Below are 21838 nucleotides of genomic sequence, written 5' to 3'. Positions count from 1 at the left end.
GTTTATTGTGGCACCAGAACTCTGACAGAGAAGGCTCAATGTCTCACAGAACTACAGTTCCCAGAATTCCCCAGCACTGAGCCAGGACAGTTAAAGCAGTCTCAAACAGGATTCTTTTTGTCGTGCACTTTGGAACTTGGCTGCCTTCTCACATTGTGGTTGTTGTGTGCCTTCAAGTCATTTCCAACTTATGGTGACCTCATCTTGGGGTTTTCTTGGCAAGATTTCTTCAGAGGGGGTTTGCCCTTGCCATCCTCTGCGGCTGAGAGAGTGTGACTTTTCCAAGGTCACCCAGTGGGTTTGCATGGCTCAGCCAGGATTCGAACCCTGGTCTCAGAGAATGCTCCAATGCTCAGAATGCTCCAAGGCTTCCTTGCATGTGCTGTTGCTTTTCTCTCTCTTTTTCTGTCCCCAGTGAAGTAGTACAGTAGTTGTGAATTTGGGTTTTGGAGTTGTGCTGATAAGCATGTCAAAATGTCCTCCATTTTGAGCATGACTGACTCAACATGAATTTAGGCTATTTTTTATTAATGTTTTTGGCTTTTAGTTGGTAGTGTCCTCCATTTTCTTGAATGTCCTACATTTTATCCTACATCGTGTCCTACATTTTTCCAAGGGGGGTGTCAAAATATTTCTCGCCTAGGGTGGCCAAATGCCTAGAGCTGGCCCTTCCAGGACTGTATGGATGCCCGAGAAAGGCATAGGACAGTAAGGACAGCTATACAAGGTTTGTTTGTTTTTTGTATAATTATATTACCTAGTTATTTAACCATTAGTAATTATTACCTCACTTGTACTTTCTGTTAGAAGAAAGGAAAAGAATCTGAATGCACACGCAGTATCTCAAGCCTTCCCACTGTTCCCTGAAATCATTATAAATTAAGTTAGTTGGCATGCTCAGTTTCCTGATAAATCACATAATAGGTTTCTAGAACACAGGATATTACTCATAATTTTAAAGTCTTAATAACTGTTGCATTTTTAACCATGTTGTGCTAGCAGGACTGGATTTGGATCTGCATCATCATTATTACACACGCACACTTACTTTTCAGAAATCCTTGCATCTCTGTATCACAATCGCTTGCAAATCTTGTTTTATGCCAAGTTTGTTTCTTAAGATGGTGGGTAAACAAAAACATCGTTGATTAGAGGGGGGGAAATGCTAAGCCAGTCTCCATTTGTAATGTGTTTATGAGTTACATACAGATGGTACAAAAACTGCAGCTCTCTTGAAGTGGCAGTCCTCCAGTAGCAACGAGTACGAAGTTCCTAAGCTACTTTCTTCTTCAAGCTTTAAAAGATTAGGACAGACATGTACTGAGAGTTTCAATGTGTGAAGAAACAATTACTGCATCATTTGTATCATAGCATTTATTTAAATAAAATTTATCTTTAAAAATACCTAAATAACGTTTCTACCTGTCTCTCTCTTTCTTACCTCATCATGCAAAAAGAGCTGCACAGATGTTGGGCAAGTTTGGAGGATGTGTTTGGTGTGCTCCAGCATAAAATACAGGGTAGACTTGGGAGGCAACCAGTTCTTTTTTCACTCATACAGAATAGCATGGTGTGACATTAGAAGATTTCAGTGAGTTGAACTGAAAACATTTACTGTAACCAGGATGAATAGACATCCTCCTTTTCCAGGACATATCCTCTATTTCAATTTTCTGTCCAGGAGGAATTTCAAAATGTCCTCTATTTTGAGAACAACTAAGAAGCATGAATTTAGATTTATTTTTTAGCTGTTATTGTGTAATGATCTACATTTTTGAATGTCCTACATTTTGTGATGTCTTGTCCTCTTTTGTGGTTAGGATATCTGATTACCCTGGCTGTAACAATATATTTGTATGGTCAGTGGTATACATTTTCCTGCTCCTAGCATTCCTGGCTTGAGGAGACTTAAGTGAATTTGGGAAGCTACCCATCCCATAGTAGATCCTTATTTGATTATCTGCAGTCCCTGAAAATTTCAACATTATCAGCCTTTCCCTATCCCCCTTGCCCACTTAATCTAATAGTTTAGGATCCATTTGCACTTTGTTTGGTTATAAGAAAGGCTGTTGTGTGCCTTCAAGTCCTTTCCAACTTGTGGCAACCCTAAGGTGTTTTCTTGGAAAGATTAGTTTAGAGGGGCTTGCCTTTGCCTTTTACTGTGAGGCTGAGAGAATATGTCTTGTTCAAAATCATCCAGTGGGTTTCCATGGCTGGGCAAAGATTTGAACCCTGCTCTCTCATAGTCCAGTATTCAAATCACAACATCATGTTGGCTATTGTAAGAAAAGTATCAATCTAATATGGATTTTTCTCTCCAACTAGTCATTGTAGTTACCTTTGCTTTTTGTCAAAGCTGTTGTACCACTTGGCGTATGGGACAATTAAAACTAATGTTATTATCTGTACGGTCCTATGGTCCTCAGTGGCACTGCACCCAACCAAATTTCATCCTCACATGCATCATTTTACACCTTCACTGATTATTTCTTTTCCTTCTTCTCTTTACAGCTCCTGTTACTCTCCTTGCCTCCTTCAGGCACTCTGCTGCTCTAATCAAAATGTCTACAGACCCTTCTCTTCCCTCCATCTCCCTCTCCCTTCTCTCTCACATACCACCCACCACACATCTATTAAAAGCATTTCAACAAAATGGACTTTTCACAAGCACTCCTTGTTTCTCTGGAGGGTTTAAAAAACAAGCTTGTGTCACATTGTTATCTGGCACACTGTGAGAGATAAGAGATAAACTATAAAATTTTCCTGAATGTCATGGAGAAATCAGAGCAAATTGTTGTTGAAATAATGGGAGTTCTTCTACTCCAGCAGAAAATCATAACTAAGGCCTTGACCTTTTGCTGAAGATGGTAGCATGCAATTTCACAATAATGTATAGTGCCTTAGATTTTTTTTTAATCAGAACTCTATTCTTTCCTCCCTACAGCTTAGTTTTAATAAAGATTCTTAAAGCTCTTTAAGTTCAAACTTCTTTTTCTAGCTCAGATTATAGAATCTCTTAAAGTCCACATATCTTGCTCTCAGGAACTTAGCAAAAAAACAACAATCCTTTTTCTTCCATGGGGTCCCCAAAATGATAATCTAATCCAAATGATGCAATCAAGCAAAGCACTACCCAATGGAAGAATCCAGCCTATTATTCCCCAAGTAATAGTGTGCAATGCAGGGCAGGCATCCTGCAAACGGCAGTTTGTCCTATGCTCCAGTCAGCAATTGGCTCAAGAAACAGGTGGTTGGAATACAGTAGGGTCTGCCATTAATCCAGTCCACATCAGTCACAAATTATCCAAACAAGATGAAGGGAGAATGTCAGCCAGCCTAGAAGTCATTATAGCAAGTTAGTAGTCCTGACACCAAAATCCAGTAAGATGTGAAGAGTCATCAAAGCATAGCATATGAACACTGAAGAGTACTACCAGTCACCTAGATAAGATGGTTGCAAGCAACAGAGCTGCTGGGGAGCTGTTGGGAGATTTATAGACAGTTGTCTCCAAACACCAGATGCCTAATTTATCAACATCACATATTTACCAGCTGCTGGGAGCAATGCAATCTATTTCCTTGTCTTTCAGCAAAGGATGGTGGTGTGCCTTCAGTGTCTTCAGAGTGTACTACCTCTTGCTAGGGAGCAGGACTCCTCACTGCCTCAGCTTCTAGATCCTTGGGGAGGCCACTGTCATCAGAAGATGTACTTTCCTGGCACTATGATTCTGTGTCTGAATTGCCCAAATCCTGAGGCTGAGTTATGATAAGCTACAGGATAAAGAGTACATGTAATAAAACAAATCTGAATGATTGCAATAAAAAGTTTATAACCTACCACAAAGAAAGATGTTCATGAGAAACCCACACATTTTTGCCTGTCTTACTGTTTGAAGTTGCTGCGAAATCCTACTCCTATAGCTTTTGTCTGTGTTACAGAGGCCTAGCAAGGAGACAGAAGTTTTAGTTTTTTTGTGTTTACCTAATATGGATCTGCAAAGAGAAGCATAGGGGATTATCACACAAAAACTTATTGTGATTAAATCGCTGGCAAAACTCTTCAGGAGTATGAAGGTGTGATAGCCGGTCACACTTCTGAAGCATCACTGAAATGTCATCTTGCCTCTCCCATCAGCAAAGCGTTCACAGAGCAGCCATTTCTTCATAAGTTCCTGTTATTGAACAAATGACTGCTCTGCAAACATTTTGTCAATGGAAGAGGAGAGGGGATGCTTCATGATGCTTCAGAAGCATGACTATCACACCTTTGTGCTTCTGGAGCATTTTACCAGCGATTTAAGCATGGTAAGCCCTGGGTGTGATAATCCCCTATAGAGTGGGAAAATTTAGCTGTGTCATTTAATTGAGAAGCGAGGCTTTTAAGTCCATTTGTTGTCTTTGTGATTCTGGGTTTGAACCATAATGAATCTTCCTTAGGGTTGCCATCCCGGGGGACCTCAAAACTGGGAAAAAATGTAGGACAAGGCTTAAAATGTAGGACATTTTTAAAAAAATTTCCTGGCCAGGAAATTAACCAAAAAAAAGGTCCTACATTTTTAAACCTTCTCCAAGGCCTCGCTGGGCCTGGGAGACAGCCTCTCCCAAGCCCCTTGAGGACTCTAGGGCCCCGCTGGGGCCTGGGAGACTCTGTAGGCAAGAGGTGCACCATGTTAAGAACTGCATTAAGCAAACTTAGGCTGCTGCACACTGCTTTCACTCTCATCACTTCATCCTATGGAATCCTGGGATTTGTAGTTTGTTATGGTGCCAGGGCTGGGCTTTGAAATCTCAGACATAAGAGAGGCAAAAGGCTTGGGCTGCATCTACACTGGAGAAATCATCTGGTTTGAGACCACTTTAACTGCCTCAGCTGAATGCTATGGAATTCTGGGAATGGTGGTCTGTTCCAGCACCACAGCAGAATGGCAGTTAAACCCCTGGAAAGCTATCTGACCAAGGTGACCAATGCCCTCACCCCAAAATGTAGGGCACCCAAGCAAAAAAATGTAGGACATGGCCAAAAATAAAAGCTAAAAACACCCATGTAATTATAAATCCATGCTTCTTAGCCATGATCCAAATGGAGGACATGTCCTGGAAAAGGAGGAGGATGCCTGGTCACCTTGTCTCTGGTCTAAAATACACTGTAGAAATAAAACAATGCTGGGCTGAAATGCCCAGAGTTCCTCACCAAAGCTGCATCCACACTGAGGAAATAATCCAGTTTTAGAGTGACTTAACTGTCCTGGGTTAGTGCTGGGGAATGCTGGGAATTGTAGTACATTGTGGCCCCAGAGCTATCTCTGACAGGGAGTCCCATAACTCTCCAAACTTAGTTGAACTGCAGTGCCCAGAATTCCTCACTGAGGAAATGGTCCAGTTTGAGACTGCTCAGTGCTGGGGAATCCTGGGAATTGTAGTCTATTGTGGCACCAGAGCTCTCTGACAGAGAAGGCCAAATGCCTCAGACACCAGAATTCCAGAGCATTGAGCTTTGGCAGTTAAAGGGGTCTCAAAGTGCAGGGGGGGGGAGAGAAAAGCCTGGGAGTGTGACTGAGCTTGGCTGTGGGGCTGCTCCGAGAGGAGGAGGAGGAGGAGGCGGAGGGAGGGAGGGAGGGAGCCAAGGGAAGTGCCAGGACCATCCGGATCAGCCTCCTCTCTTCCACCGCAGCCCCCAGGCAACGCCTCCGCTGTGGACTATTCAGCCTCCTTTTGTCAAAAGAGCTCTGGTGCCACAAGAAACTACACTTCCCAGAATCCTATAGCACTGAGCCATGGATGTTTAAGGGGGGAGTCAAACTATTTCTGCAGTCTTTGCTACCCCAAAGCCCTTCCTATTTACAAGCAAGGCAAAAGCTCTTCCTTCACCAAGCCATTGAAAACCAACCCAAGCGGAGGGCTGATTGCTTCTTTCCCATTGGTCAGCTTCGGGATAAATTTGCATATTACAAGGAAAGGTGTTTAGGGCCTCAAAAACGATCCTGTGATAAAGAATTACAAGAATACTGACGCGGTTTACATTTAAAAGATGAGGCAATTAAACTCCCAGTGAAACATGAACGATTTATGGCCTTTTTTTCTTTGCTCACTGTAACCTGGAAAGTAAGGCTTCCTGAGGGTATATATACCAAGTGGGCTCACTTGGTATATAATAGCTCTGAGTGGCAGATGTTTTAAAGAGCTGCTCTCTAGGCTACGCCAGTGCGCCAGGTGGGGAGAGTGGCGCACAGCCGTGCGCGGAGGAGCGGACCCTGAACCGGGAACAAGGCGTGGGGGCCCCCAAACCGGGCCATGACCGTGAGGGGCCCCCCAAAAGCGTGATTGTCACGGGGGCCGCCGGGTTATGGCATCCCTAAATTCTTCCTTAAAAGACTAAGGTTCCAAGATCAGGATCATCCCAGGCCCTGAGATTTCCAGGACCAAACTTAGACAAAACCTAATGATGTCACTAAGCAATATACATAAAACTTGAATTGCTCAAAATTTGTTTTTCAAACATTCACATAGAGAGAGAGCACACATATTTTCCTGGTTAGAAATTAAGGCAGACAACTACCTAAAGGGAATGATCAGCTATTTCCCTGTATTTGGATGTGCTGTAAGTAAGGCATTTGTAAGGTTATTTCCAAGACAGCAGGAAGTCCCGATGGACTTATCTCTGCTGATATCTCCTTATTCTTCAATGGTACAGAAGTGTTCATTTTTCAGGGTCCACGTTGCTTAAAAGGTGAACTCCAGAGGGTGTTAGCATCGGGAGACACAACTGTGGAGACATAACCACATGCTACATTGTGATGAACTCTGTGGCTCACTAGCCAAACACTGCAACCCTGTTGTGGCTCTTTGCACAAAGAGGATTATTAGTCCCTGGTCTCTTGAATCCCCCTTCCCACTCCTGCAGAGCTGAAGGGGACTCCTTGAGACCATCTAATCCAGGCTATCACCATTTAGTGAATTACAATGAAATCCCTTAGCATGCTCTAGAACTTGCTAAGTGAATTATAGGCCCGTTACAGATGGGCCTAAGAGGTGCCGTCCTCGCGCCGCGATTACGAGCAAGGGGCGGCGCTTCCGGACACGCCTTGCCCCTCGCGCGTAACCGATACGTCAAGATAGCGGCGCCCTATACAGATGGGCACCGCCATCTTGACGTAGCGGACGCTCTGTGTCCGCACGTCCCAACCCAGAAGAGACATCACAAGTGTGCACTTTGGCACTTGCGACGTCTCTTCCGGGTTGCCGGAAGGAGTGCGATTTTCACGCTCCTTTTTTGCAGCGTGATTTTCGCGCTCCTTTTTTGCAGTACGGAGGAGTCGCGTGGTTTGGCTGCTGCGTCTCCTCCACGCTGCAACCGGCAGCGGCCTGAGACCGCCCCTTTTGGGCGGTCTGTAACGGGCCATAGTTTCTGCCTTTGCTAACTTAAGCAAGCAGTAGTCCTAGCTGAGTCAAAACATGTGTAGGAGGAGTGTAAGAAGAAGCAAGGTACTTTTAAAGAAAAGCTTTATTTGAATTAAGGAATTATAGAGCAAAAGGCATCATTGCATACATGTAGGCACAGAGAAATGTAAGTTACAGAATATACCGTATTTTCTGGTGTATAAGATGACTGGGCGTATAAGACGACCCCCAACTTTTCCAATTAAAATGTAGAGTTTGGGATATACTCGCCGTATAAGACCACCCCTCTTCCAACACAAACCAAATAAAAATTAAAAGAACATCAATTTGATTTCAATATGGTAATTTTAATGCAAATGCTTATGACATGCAGGTACTTAGCAGGAAAACCTGTTGTATACAAAGCTTGCTTGGATTGATCAGCTCTCCCTGCCTGCCCAGCCCTCCCTGTCTCCAAGACTTTCAGAGCGGTATTGCAAACACAGCTCTTTTTTCCATACCCCGGGCATCCCAGACGCCTGCAGCTTGCTCCACCCTTCAGTTACATATGTGGCAACTGCAGATTCTCCAGTCTGGCTTGGAAGTTTCACACCTGCCCTATAAGATGACACCCGGCATATAAGACGACCCCCGACTTTTGAGAAGATTTTCCTGGGTTAAAAAGTAGTCTTATATGCCAGAAAATACAGTAGTCATTTCAGGCAAGCCAGTAAAATAAACAAAAATGCCTAATTGCTCTAGCTAACACATTTCTAGTTACTCACAAACTCAGATGGACTTTGATATTTTTGCATGCTGGAAATCTGGGCTCCATTGCCCGGTGCTGACCAGCATCTGGGTCATGTATCTCCAAAACAGACAAAGAAAGGATTCGAGACTGCATGGTCCAAAAAGGCTTTTTAAAACTTCTGTTGAGAAGATTCTCAAAGTTCCTGGTTCTGCCTAACTAATAATAATAATAATAATAATAATAATAATAATAATAATAATAATATGTTTTATTTATAGACCGCTATTCCGCTTTGATCATAGCGGTGTACAAGTAAAAAATTGCAATGACAAATACAAAGTACAATCAAAATATTTTAAAAAGAAATAATTGATATTAATTAAAAAAGAATGTTGTCTTCCAGGCGAGGCCTGTTGTTGCTGGCCTGCCTCTCTCCCCCCTCAAGATGGTGGTCAGGAGGAGGGCTCTTTGTCTTCAGGCCAGGCCTCTCTCCCCCTCAAGATGGTGGTCAGGAGGAGGGCTCTTTGTCTTCAGACTGGTAAGTAAGCATTACATCAGCTGTGATGTAACTGTATTAGAATGTAATGTAAACCCTCATTAGCATGCGCCTCCCACCACATTTAACCCTTTGTGGTCTTGGAGAAGTCCTCAGATGAACGAGGGAACCCCATTCTTCACACACATGAACATCTGATGCAGGATTCTAGTTGTAATTTAAGCTGTCACAAGAAATTCATGGTTGACACAACATCAAAAGCATATTTTGCCACCATTATTGAGCATATATATGTGACTAAGCTCTGAATAGTGATTCTGAGCAACTGCACAAACATAGATAGTTTGTCCTGTGCATAGTCTTCAGCAGTCTCTGAATCAGTAATATTCATTGTCCAGTATGGATTGTGGAAAAATCACTTTCAGCACCAAGTCCCTCCAGAAAAAAAACCCAAAACTCATTTGAGATGTGATGCTGGAAAAGAGTGCTGAGGATACAGTGGATGGTCAAAAAGACAGACAAACGGATCCCAGTACAGATCAAACCCAAACTCTCTCTGGAAACCAAGATGATGAGACTGTTGTACTTTGTATACATCATGAGAAGGCAACTATTAAAGACATTAATGCTAGTAAAGGAAGAAGGTGACAGAAAGAGAGGAAGACTGCATGTCAGATGCCTAGACTCAACCAAAGAGGTCATGGGCCTAGGTCTGCAGGACCTAAGCAGAGCAGTGGCGAATAAGGAGTCATGGAGATGTATCATTCACAGAGTCACCATGAGTTCTGCTCAGCTTGAGGGCAGTTAACAATAACAGTTTGCATGGCAGATCTATGTGATGCAGGCACACAAGCGGAAGCCTTGCTCATTCTGACTTTACACAACTTCAGCAGATTTGAGAGACAATTCTCCCTTCCCACTTCTCGACAAGAAAAAGACTAGTCCAGGAGTGTCTTGGAGGGGTACTGGAGGCTACAAAAATAGTATTGGGGATATCTCCTGTATACCCAACATGGAACTTGCCCCATCCCTGATTTTACACATTTTCCTGACTGTTCCTGAAACATTCCACAATAGGCAACAGCAGTGGCTTCATCTTTTTCTTAACAGATTTTCAAAGAATACTGACAAGGAACTTTTCAGATTTTGCCCCCAGGTGGGTTCTGTCCTGATTCTGATCTGCTTTGACCCTGACATCTAGTTTCCATCTTCTTCCTGCTTCCTCCTCTGCTCTTCTGAGATGCTCCTTGATCTATCTCATGATGTATTGCTTGGTTCCTACTTGCTCTTTGGCCCTGACTATTGACTTGTCTAGTGTCTCCTGGTCCATAGCTGGCAGTTCACCACACATTTCAGCCCATGATGCCTGAGGCTCGCCAATGGCTAGGCAGTGAACTAATCTTGTGCAATGTGTTCATAAGATTCCCTAATTTGTGCAGCCCTTTCTGTCTCTATGGATACCAGAGAGAACAAATGGGAACACATCTAGTTCTCTTCAGCTTCTTTGCTTCCAGCAAGGTATTCATTATCATCACTAGAAGTGCAGCAGTTTATTTCTCAAGTATCATAAACTGAAAGTTACTAATGAGTTCTCTACAAGCCATAGCATGCAAAGGATCACAGTTGTGAGTCTGCATGGGGGAGCCATGGCTGTTTCATTATATTAGCAGCAATTATAGTTTTGTGATACACCCTGCTAGGATTTTTTTTTTAAAAAAAAAAACCCTAATAACACTAGAATTTATAAACCTGCTTGAAGGGTTTTGTGAACCATGAGAAATAAATGTTCCAATCTCAGAATCAGAAACATATCAAAAACAGCTGTAAGTTGCATTCAGAAGATGGAAAAATACAGTCTAAAAAGGCATCAAATATTCATTTTCACAAACTATGGATACAATTGCAAAAGAAAAACAAAACAACAAAAAGAATAAAAGTCTGCTGCTGATTCTGAAAGTTCTTAAGATAAATATATTATTGAGATTTTTAAAAATAAATAAATTATCCTACCTTGATATTAATGACAATAAAGATTACTGTCAACAGAAGGCAAATGCCCTGAACTCATTAAAAAAACAAACACATGTGCTGTTTTCCTGACAAATTAAGGAAAATCCATTAGAGTCAATTCACTCTAGGTCTAGGAATTCATGGCAAAAAACTGTCCAAATGAAATGGGAATGGAGAAAAAACTGAATTAAGGCTGCCAATGTAGAGAGAAACCTATTTAGTGATCTTCAGAACTTTGATGGTTTGTCGTGTAGGCAGAGATTAAACCCCCCACCATGAGTGAGATCCTAACACAAACAGTGCAGTAAGTCTAGAAGATCCTCTTGGTAACTCTGATATTAGTCAACTTGGTGTAATTTTGCTGACCCATTTAGTGAAGGACCATGAATGGCAGGTAACTTGATATGAAAAGGGAAAGCATAGGACAAAAAGAGATCATACAGTATTTTCTTCTGCAGAATGCGATATGACCACCAACTTGGACATACATAGGTGATAAGGCTGTTGCATCCTGTATTAACATACTTTCAGGAGCAACATGCATGAACACCAGTTCCTGGAAAACATCAAAAGGAAAGTGTTACTGGCCTAATGTCCTGCTTATGAGCTTCCTATGAAGGTCTCTTCTGGAAATACGGTACATGATCACATATGCCTTTGGTTTGGTCCAGAAAAGGATGGATGAATCTATGTGTATCCATTTTATTCTCTCTTTCTCTTTTTACATCTTGTGCTCTTTCACACAAATTTTAATTTTTTACAAAGTTCGTATCAATCATTTTGAGTTATTTCCCCACATTTTATGTTTTATGTATCTCTGCAAAATAAAAGCAGTAACAGTGAAGTAACTAAAATGTAAAATTTATATGAAGTGTTAAAATCATGAGTAAAGCCTATTTTTTCTCTGAACACTCAACTGCCCCCTCCTCTTGAAAAAGAAGAAACATCTTGAGCAGCTGAAAAATGTTGCTGAATAATTTAGAAACCCAATGCATTTTGGCCTGTGGACTTGTTTCCATCCATGGTACAGTGGCTGTGGGTGTGGGGGTGTTATGGTGAGAGACCTATTTGTACATGGTAGACCCAGTTCCAGAGAGTGTCTGATCAAGGCCCTTTCCCCCTTTGAGCATCCTTTTTAGCTCAGCTCGTTAGGAGGAAAGAACTCCCTCACTCACTTATTCTGTTTGAATGCATGTGTATAAACAAAGATACTTGCATTAAAGGCAGAGTGGCAAAAATATATAAGTGGATGCTACACGAGACTTCCGGTTGTCAGCTGATTCATAAAGTGGGGTGGGAGATGGATTTAAACATTCAAATAACAGATTCAAAGTGGCTTAAAATCTGGAACACTCCCCCATATAAATTTAATTCTATAGCCCTGAAAGAAAACACTCTTAAAGTTGTGCATAGGTGGTACCTCACACCACTACAACTTGCACGCATTACTAAGAACCCCATCTTGTACTATTGGTGAGGGTGTAGTAATAGAGGTCCCTTCCTGCACATGTGGTACGATTGTCCAAGTGTATTTGCATTTTGGCATGCAGTAGTTAACTTAGTTTCAGAAATCACTGATCAAAAAATTGTCCCCTCTTCAGAACTTTTATTGCTTTCAGTGTTTATTAATGAAAACAAGACATTACACAATAAAGATATTATTGCATTTTTGTTGGCATTGGCCAGGACTGAAATTGCCAGGGTTTGGAAAACTGGAAAGGTCAATATGACTGATTGGTGGTCTTGATTTTGGAATTTTTGGTTTATGGAAAAGCTCACTGATCAATCTAGAAGGTTGCGGGGTGGACTCTTCCCCTGCCTTTTGAAGAACGATGGTCCCCGCTTATATCTTATCTCAACAACATTGGAGCAGAAGTGGGTCTTCCTTTGTAATATGGTTCCCTTCCGATGATTGAACTGGTGCAAAGAAGGTATCTCTGTGTTCTGAGTCCATCCCTGCTTTTATGTAATGTTGCCCTTTTACATCCCATGTGACCTTGAATTTTTGAAGTTGGTTTTTAAGGATCTGTATTTTAGTCTGTTTTTGTTTGTATTTGTTATTGTTTTCTGCCTTTTTTAGTAAGAAATAAAGTTATTAAAAAAAACAAAGTAAGGAACATCAGTGGCAGCAACAGCCTTAGTCCGGTGACTGAAGACGTGTGGTAAATTCTGCTCCCAAACCAGTATGTATCTGGTTCCTTTAATTAACCTGATAGTGGTGAGAATGGGGATCATGCAATCATCCCCCAGGTCCCAGAGTTTCTGCTGTTTTGTAGACAGAGGAAAGAGAAACAACAACCTCCAATGACAAATGGAAAACCTGGGCTGCATACCAAGTCATGTAAGTAGATGCCTATTTGTACCATCTTTTGTTCCCTGCCCTCCTAAATCTTCCTGTGGATCCTCCAAATTTGTTCTAGAGGAACCTTAACCCTCCTGAGAAGATCTCAGGGGGACTCAAAAGTGTGAGAATCTTATCTGTTGGCAGGTGCTGTTCCATCAGAATGATTATGAACTTCAAACCTGAATAAGGTGTGTGAGATCTACTATACACTTCTTGTTGCTAAGGAAACACTTCTTTTCCTTTGCCTACTTTGTTCAAATGTTCTTGTTTTATCTGAGCTAAGACTTTTCAGTGAAGCTGCCCTCATTGGTGCATCTTGAAAATACAATGAAATAATAATAATAAAAAGTTCAGTTCCAACACGTATACAGCAAAGAACCCATACAATGAATTCATATAATGAAGTAGCCATCTTTTTTCCCCTTCAGAAAGCTTCTGAACTGCAGAAAAAATGAATGAGTCCAAAGTTCAGTCTTCTCCCTGATGTGTTGGTGTTATATAAGGGAAACATTTTTGACCCATAAGAAGATATCCCCTCCACGTATACATTTTTGAACTGAGTGGTAATATTAACCCTTTTCAGGTATCATATAGCTAAGTATACAAGTGAGAAAGGCAGTACACTAGCCCTGGCTCCTGCATTATCACTCTCCTCTTGTGAAGAGCAATAGACTTTTGTTGCTATTCATCACTATTTATGTAAGGGGAATGAAAAGATGGGCTTGAGTGTAGTACTCTGCATCTTGAATGTTTACTTAATTTAGACAACCTAACACTTGACTGTAGCCAAGGGTCCGTTTAGGGGAATTTTATTAGCTCAAATATTGCAAGAGGGGGCCGGCTACGAGAGCCCAATGAAATCGCCCTCCCGATATGTATACGGAGTAGACCAGGGGATCCCAATAAATAAAGCTGAGACGGATATTAATAACTAGATGTCTAATTTATTGAAACAGGGGAAAACACATGCGTTGCGCACGCACTCACACACACACTCAGGACTCAGGAAAAGTAGGGTTGGAAAGATGGGAACAGATTTCAGGCGTTACTAATGGAGATGCTTACCAGAATGTAGATTCCCTCCGGGGAGCGAATGGGGTGCTGGACAGTGAGACAAGTCCGCTCTGCAACCTGGGAGTGACCAGAAATGCCGGCTACCAGAACAGAGGTCTGACTGATGTGGAGTGAGTAGACCTTGAAAATGGCGCGCTGAGCAGCCAAAGTCGGGACTTTTTATAGACGAAATCTAGCCTGTGGCAAAGAGGCTGACTTGGCCGAAACAAAGGTGTTCTAAAGGTTTTCTCTTCACCTGGATGTCTGGAGTAGATAGTATCAATGGCTTATGCCACTCGGACAATAGGCTCGAGGAGGAGGTTGATAGCTTCAGGGAAGGCAATCCTTTTACTCTTCCCAGCCTTGAGATAATCCCTTTATGCGACTTCCCCGGACCCTCTAAGTAATGAGGTTGTTCCCTCAGGGGAGGTGTACATGTCCTCTCGGTTTGCCAGTAATGGAGGACAGGCTGCTAGAGTTCATCCAGGGGTCATTAAGGGTTATCATTGATTCCAAAATTTATATGGAGCAGCATGGGTAACATGACTAGGGGTATTAAGTATCTTCTCTCTGCAGAAGGCTTCTCATATAGCAGCAATTACCACTAGCAATTATCCCTCAGTGTCTATGGTCTAATCTGCACTGCAGAATTAATGCTGTTTGATACTACTTTAAATGTCATGGCTCAATGCTATGGGACTCTAGTATTTGTAGTTTTGTGAGGTATTTGGCCTTCTCTGTCAGAGAGCTCTGGTGCCACAACAAACTACAAATCCCAGGATGGAGCCATAGCAGATAAAGCGGTGTCAAAATGCATTATTTCTACAGTGCAGATTAGACCTATGTCCCTAAAAATCTGCTGTAGAGCACTGGACCCTGCTATGAAAAAGTGGGGGAGGGTTTGTGGGGGGGAAGGGACTGTAAGTTAAGGGGGAATGTTCCATCTCAATGTTCCACCAGAAGGAGCATGCGGAACAAAACTTCACTCAGAAGATGCTGTTGTCAGTGAAAGAGAACACTGAATTGAACTCACTAAGTGTAAATGTTTTACACTTAGCACCCATCAGTTGCCTTGGCCATCCTACTTAATCAGTTTACTGACAGCAGTTTTACAATGGTATTTTCACCACACACACACACACACACACACACACACACACACACACACACACCTCCATATTGTGGTCAACCGAAAGGTGACAAATAGGTTTCAAAGCTTCCAGGTTTCTTCATCAGGTGAAAAATATATTTTTTAAAATCACACAGTGGAAGGAAAGCGAAGGTTTTGGGGACACAGTGTCTTTATTTTTACTTCATGATGTGATTGAGGAAGGGTCTACAGACAAAAAGATTAGGCCCTACCTTGATTGGGAACAAAGGAAGTGAAACTGAGGCAATCAATGTTTTTCTTCTCCATCTGAAATTCCAAAGTGCCATATTTTTCCAGTTATAGTGGACACGTTTTGTCCAATTGCATTGTGAAGGAACACTACATTTTACCTGCGTGTGTACATTTTGTAATGCTTTGAGTAACAATGTAATGTAAATCATACGGTCAGGCATTTACTTCTGCTATTCTATTGAGAGAAAGAAGATTATGGCCACTTCAGTTATGACTGCTTTGGAAGGGAAACTTCAAATCAGTGGTGTTATTCTGGAGGTGCGGAGGATATGAACGCACTGGGTGGCACCCTCCTCCTGCTGCGAGGAAGCCAAGATGTCAGAGAAAGAGGGTCAAGCGAACACCCTTCCATGAGTGCATGAACATGCATGCAAATGCACACACACATCCTTCCCATCTTCCCTGGTGCTTTATCTGGCTTGCTTGAGCTACCACAGCACTGGGGAAAGAGAAATGAGTGTATGAGCACCCCTCCCACCTTCCCAAGTTTCTCACTGGCCTGGTCACATCCTCCCACAGCCCTGGATGGCCAGTTGGGTGGCTGGGGCTCTCCTCCAGCACCATCAGCCACCCTCACTTGGTGGCACACGAACATTAGGGAAACCACTACTTCAAACTATCAAATTGTAAAAGATGAGGAGAGATAACAACCATGTTTTAGATTGGTTGATCAATGAGAAGACAACGAATGTAATTAGCAGTTAGAAGTTCCTAAAAGAACATTATTTGTCAAAAAACTCTGTTATATTTTAGAGAGAAGATTTTAAAAATAGTTGGAGATTATTATTTTTTTTTCAAAATCTAACTACAGAGTAGTATTTATAGTAAAATAAACATTATAATTCAGAAAATTATATATATCCCCTTATTTCTTCATTTCCTCTGTTAAGAAGGTACATCTTCTAAATAAAATAGAGAAACAGAATGTAGTTCGCAAATATATCAATGCAATCCACATCTATATAAAGTTTTAGCATGATTCAAACAATCTTTAATCTAATCTAAATCACATTTAATGTTTTTCTTTTTTTTCCAGGAACTCAAGGAAGGGATTCCAGGTTGTTCTGCAGATTCCCATGATTTTCCTTGTGCCAAACAGGTAAGTTTGTCCATTTCAGCCATGTCTAACACCTTTAAATCCAGTTGTTGCACTCTATTTTCTCCCTACTCTTCCAATTTGCGGCATAAACTAATCTTGATGCTATAATTAAGTAAAATAAACTCCCATTTTTTTATCTAGTTATCGTCAGATATCATCCTAAGATAATTCTGGTTCCTGCTTAATTTGTAGTCCACTATGCTGTATCCATTCGTGAATCTGTTTCCAAATTTTTTTTTGCAGCTTACAGTTCCACCATAGGTGGAAGAAGGAACCAGGCACTTCCCTACATTCCAGCATTCAGGGTCATACCCTTGTATATTTGCCAGCTTTGTTTGGGTCAGATACCAACAAAAGCATCTTATGAGATTCTCCCCAAAATAACTGGGTTGGTACTTCATCTATCCTCCAATTTTTCCCCAGAGCCAACGGTAATGTGTGTGAATGTCTTGTGCCCATCTAGACATGCACTTTAATAATCTTCCTCATCTCTGGGGTTAACAAAATTATAAATTTAGCTATTTCTGAGGCTTTTCGAGAGGAGTAACTCATTGAACTCGGATTTATGATACAAAACCAGGATCTGCTTGTCTAACAAACTTTCTTTAGCTGCCGATAAGTAAACCAGCTTAAGTTCAGTCCTCCTTAATGAGTGTTTCATGAAATTTCAGATTTACATGTTTGTTGCCTTATCTATTGCAGAAGATGATAGTAATTAACCCAGTTCTTGGTAAAATATGTTGGTTTGGGTGGAATGGCTCGTGGGTGGAAGCCCATAAAGGGATTTTCGCTGACAATCTAGATTTATATTTTGCCATGTTATTATCAAGGCTTTCCTTAACAATGATCTTAAAGTCCTGGTTTGCCTTAGTTTCCCGTAAAAAAGATAAGTGCCACCCAAAAGATTGTTGTATCCCTCCAGCTGGAAGTAACGGTTATTTTCCAAAGTACACCAATCACTTAGCCATTCCAAGCAACATGCGTGGAAATAAAGTTTAGATTAGGAATTGCCAAACCACTCCATTATCGACACTGTCTTGCATTTCCTTCAGTCTAACTCTTGCTTTTTTTCCTCCCCAAATAAATTTGGAAATATCTTTATGCCATAATTTAAAGGGTTTTTCATTAGTTAGGATAGGAATATTTTGGAATAGATACATTATGCGAGGTAATATATTCATTTTTATGTCGCAATTCTATTTAACCATGATAAACCGATTTTTAGTTCCATTTTTCCTGTCTTTCTTAATATTTTTCCAAATTTTTTCATAGTTATTTGGTAGAGATCTCTGTTGTTTGTTTGTAATTCAATTCCTAAATCTTAATTTTATTTTTAATCTGATATGTGACTTTGGATTGTAACTCTTCTTTCTCTTTTGCTGACATGTTCATTACTAGCATCGATGTTTTGTCTTTATTTAATCTTAACCCAGAGGTCATTCCAAATTCATCCATATTGCATTTAAATGCGATGTCTTCAGCTGGGTTTGACAGTGTTAATAGCAAATCATCGGCATACACTCTAAGTTATATTGAGTTGTTTTAATTTTCACCCCTGAAATCTTATGTTCTTCTTATTGTATTATTAGTATTTCCAAGACGATAATAAACAATAAGGGGGAGAGGGGGCAACCCTGTCTAGTACCTTTCAAAATGTTAATTTCTTTGTTTTTTCTCCATTTACAATTATTTTTGTTGTTTTGCTTTTGATATATGCTATTAATCCATTTCTGAAATTTTCCCCGAAATTCATTTTCTTTATAACTGCTTTCATAATGCCCAATCTACATTGTCAAATGCCTGCTTCTGGAAATCACAAAAATAAGGCTAATTTTTTGTCAATTTTTCTACCGTGCAATTTCTATTACATTCAATATATGCCTAATGTTATCTTTTATTTTCCTGTTGGGTAAAAACCCACATTGATTTTCATTTATTATATCTTTGAGGATAGATTTTAGCTTGTTGTGCTAATATTGAGAAAAGAGTTTGTAGTCAGCATTAAGTAGAGCTATCGGTCTGTAATTTGTTAAATCCAGCGGATCTTTATCAGGCTTAGAATTAAGATTGTATCTGATGATCCAGGAACCAGGAAGACCATCCCGCCATGCAATGTTCATTACCCTTAATAAATGGCTTACTAATTGATCTTTAAAGTCTTGTAATATTCTGAGGGGAAGCCATGGGCCTGTTGCTTTACCCTTTTTGCTTAATCTTATTGCCTCCGTTAGCTCATTTAAAGTGATATCTTGATCAAGTAATGTTTTTGCTCATCGTGTTGGAGATTAAAGAAGAGCAATTGAAGACCAGAGCAAAAATGGAATAAATCAGCAAAAATATTTATCATATTCAGACTGTTATCTTGTTGCTGCTAATTTTCAGTGTTGTTGCACATATAACAATCTGAAGATCTTCTATTCTACACCAACTCAGGTTTCAGAAAGTGAGTTTCACAGTTAACCTGGATAATTGCTACTGTGAAAGAAGAAAGAATTGCAAGCAAATTAGTTGTGCCCAATCAAAGGAGATTAGTGCACACTAAAAAAAGCGACTTACTCTGCCAAATTCAAATCAAATTTGGAAAATCCAGATTTTATGCATGGATTTTGCTGCCAATGCCACTGGGCGGGTGCATCCCAGGTAACATCTGGCTAGAATCTGAATTAGCTGGCCTCTTTTCAAAGTTGGGAGCTTCCTGGCTTTGCAAATTGGCTGGCTGAAACCTGATTCTAGCCAGATGTTACCTGGGATGCACCTGCCCAGTGGGTGTCGGCAGCAAAAATCCATGTAATAAAATCTGGATGTATCCCAATATCAAACTGAATTCGGCAACAGTAGGCCACTTTATTTAACTGTGCACTAATCTCCAAAATCTGGATAATGTTACATCAAAGGGAAAAAAATGCATGCCCAATCAATAATCAAGAAGATTCCCTGAAGGTTTCACTCATCTCCTATGGGCAAGGTTATCAGCCTGTGTTCTGTAAACACTCAAGATATAATAACAGAAGAAAGGAAATAGTAGGCATTTTGGCTGAATCCTAAATAACTTAAGTTTTTTTCTCTCACTCTGCTCTCCGATGCTTTTTACTCGTTCACTAGAAGCAACTTGCAGAATGTAATTTGAGCAAATAGCAGGAAATGTAATAATAGCCCCATCATTTTTATGTTGGAAAAAGTAGCTCTCTTCATGAAGGAAAAATTAAAGGAACATTCGTGGGTGGTTTTTTTTTGTTTGTTTGTTTTTGGCCTTTCTGTGCTCCAGGAGGGGGAACCCTCAAGGGTCCACAGATCATAAACTTGGAAACATTTTGATGGATTACAGCATGTTTTCGTTATCACTGTACATCCAAACAGGCATCTGAAGTGGTAATTCCTCATCCTCCCTCCTTTTCCTTTGTCTGCAGCTTCAGTTTAAGGTGTGCCTAGATTTTGAAACCACAAGCCCCATTTCAAAGTCAATCATGCCCATTTGGAGTCTTGGGCCAGGTCCAGACCAGGAGGCACTGGAGGAAATCATTGGAGTCTCGGCAGAGGAACTGAATCCAACCTCCTGTTTGCCCTTCTCTACAGAGATGACAGAATGAATTGGCAGTGCTCCAAGCTGCTTTGCTGATGTTTTTATAGTGTCACGAAATTCATGTGGCACATACAGATAGGTTGTGGCACTTCAACTGCTAAAGATTAGGGCAAGATTTCACAGGCATGCTCCCCTGACAACATTACAGAGTGAATATTCCCATAAAGGACTGGAGATTTATTGTGACATGCTGTATTTAGACTAGCATTAAAAATGGAACAGGAGATCATGATCATAACCAAGATCTCTTTATGGAGTCTCCCAAACGCAATTTTTTATATGATTGATTTAATATCTTTTATCAGCTCTGTTGAATTTGTAGGCTCTTGTTTTGCCTTGTAATCATTTAATGCTGAGTTTTCCCCTCCTTCCTTCTTTCCTTCCTTCCGGATGTGGACCTTTTGAATTTACTGAAAGTTGCCTTAAAATGCTTTCAAATAAATAATAAGCAAACAATATATTTTACTCCTATAATATTTTATTGTGAATACAATGTAAAAGCAACAGGAATAATTATAAACTTTTTTTGATAATAAATTACTAATGACAATTATCTTTTCTGCTAAGGATGTTGGACCAAGGTGGGGAAAACACAGCCTGCATGCTACGCAGACTCCCAAAGCATTTTTGAAGTCCTGCTTGGCCTCTCATTATTTATTGTTTTGTTAAAATTCATCATAGTCATCCAGCTGTGTTTAAAGATGTCTTTTAAAAACCTGGTCTAGTTTATTCCTCATTTTAAAAAGATCCTCCTGAGCCTAAAACAGCTGGGGAAGGGGCGAAAAAATTTGCTTCCAAGTCCCTTAGCAAGAGGCGTTTTGAGTTTTATGTTTAAAAATATAGGCCCGTTAGAGACGGGCCAAAAGTGGGCGCTCTGCGCGTGCTAGGGTTAGAAAGGAGCATCCTTTCCGGATGCTCCCAACCCTAGCACACATGGAGGTGCACAAAATGGCGGTGCCGTTCCACACACGGCCGCCATTATGACGTCACGACTGCGCCACCTCCAAACGAGGCGCGCGACGTGACGTCCTTGCACATGAGGGGCGCTAGAGCGCCCTTTACGTGGCATAAGAAGGAGCTCCAAAACGGAGACTCCTTCTGGAGTTTGCGTCGCTGGTGTAGCCTTCAGACGGCGCGCCAGTGGCGCAGAGGAGAAGGGGCCAAGAGGCCCTTCTCCTCCGCCCCGCTGCCACGGGGTGTCCTTGGGGCTTGAAGAAGGACATTAGGCTGCCTGGAAAGCGGCGGATGGGGGCCTCGGAGGCGGTCTGTAACGGGCGATCTGTAACTCGCCAGGTTGGAGGAAAGAAAGAAGAGGAATGGAAAAAATATAAAAGAAGAGGAGGAGGAGAAGGGGGAAGAAAAGAAGAGAGGAGGGAAAGAAGAAAGAGGGAGGGCAAAGAGGAAGAAAGAAGAAGAAGAGAAGAAAAGTAGGGGAAGAAAAAGAAAAGGAAGAAAATAGCTTGCCGGCAAAGCTCTTTCCTACCCTCGGCCCGCGGCGAGGGACCAAATAGAGACGCCCTCTCTTGAGGCTGGCTGGCCATGTAGTAGAGCAGAGCTGGAACTGCCCCACCCCTGCAGCAGTCACAGGCTCCTGCAGCAGGGGCGGGTGCCAGCCATTGGCCAGACAGCCTGAAGGGCAGGAGCTCTGCTCAGCCCTGCGTTGGCAGCATAGAGCATGCAAGGCCAGGGAAGAACGCGCAGGGCCAGGGCAAAGCGCGGCAGGCGA

At 41.4% G+C, this 21838-nt stretch overlaps 1 long non-coding RNA gene across 1 annotated transcript; it reads left to right on the top strand.

Annotated features, from left to right (window-relative positions):
* The first annotated feature begins 13040 nt into the window (after positions 1–13040).
* On the top strand, positions 13041–19981 carry LOC121928623. Its single transcript, XR_006103533.1, has 3 exons — positions 13041–13166; positions 16470–16532; positions 19940–19981. It is a non-coding gene; the product is annotated as an uncharacterized LOC121928623 (long non-coding RNA).
* Positions 19982–21838: the final 1857 nt, after the last annotated feature.

This window comes from Sceloporus undulatus, chromosome 1 (genome assembly GCF_019175285.1).
Source record: "Sceloporus undulatus isolate JIND9_A2432 ecotype Alabama chromosome 1, SceUnd_v1.1, whole genome shotgun sequence".
NCBI classification, from domain to species: domain Eukaryota; kingdom Metazoa; phylum Chordata; class Lepidosauria; order Squamata; family Phrynosomatidae; genus Sceloporus; species Sceloporus undulatus.
Note: the sequence above shows the minus strand (reverse complement) of the source record. Positions and strands in the feature narration are given on the sequence as shown.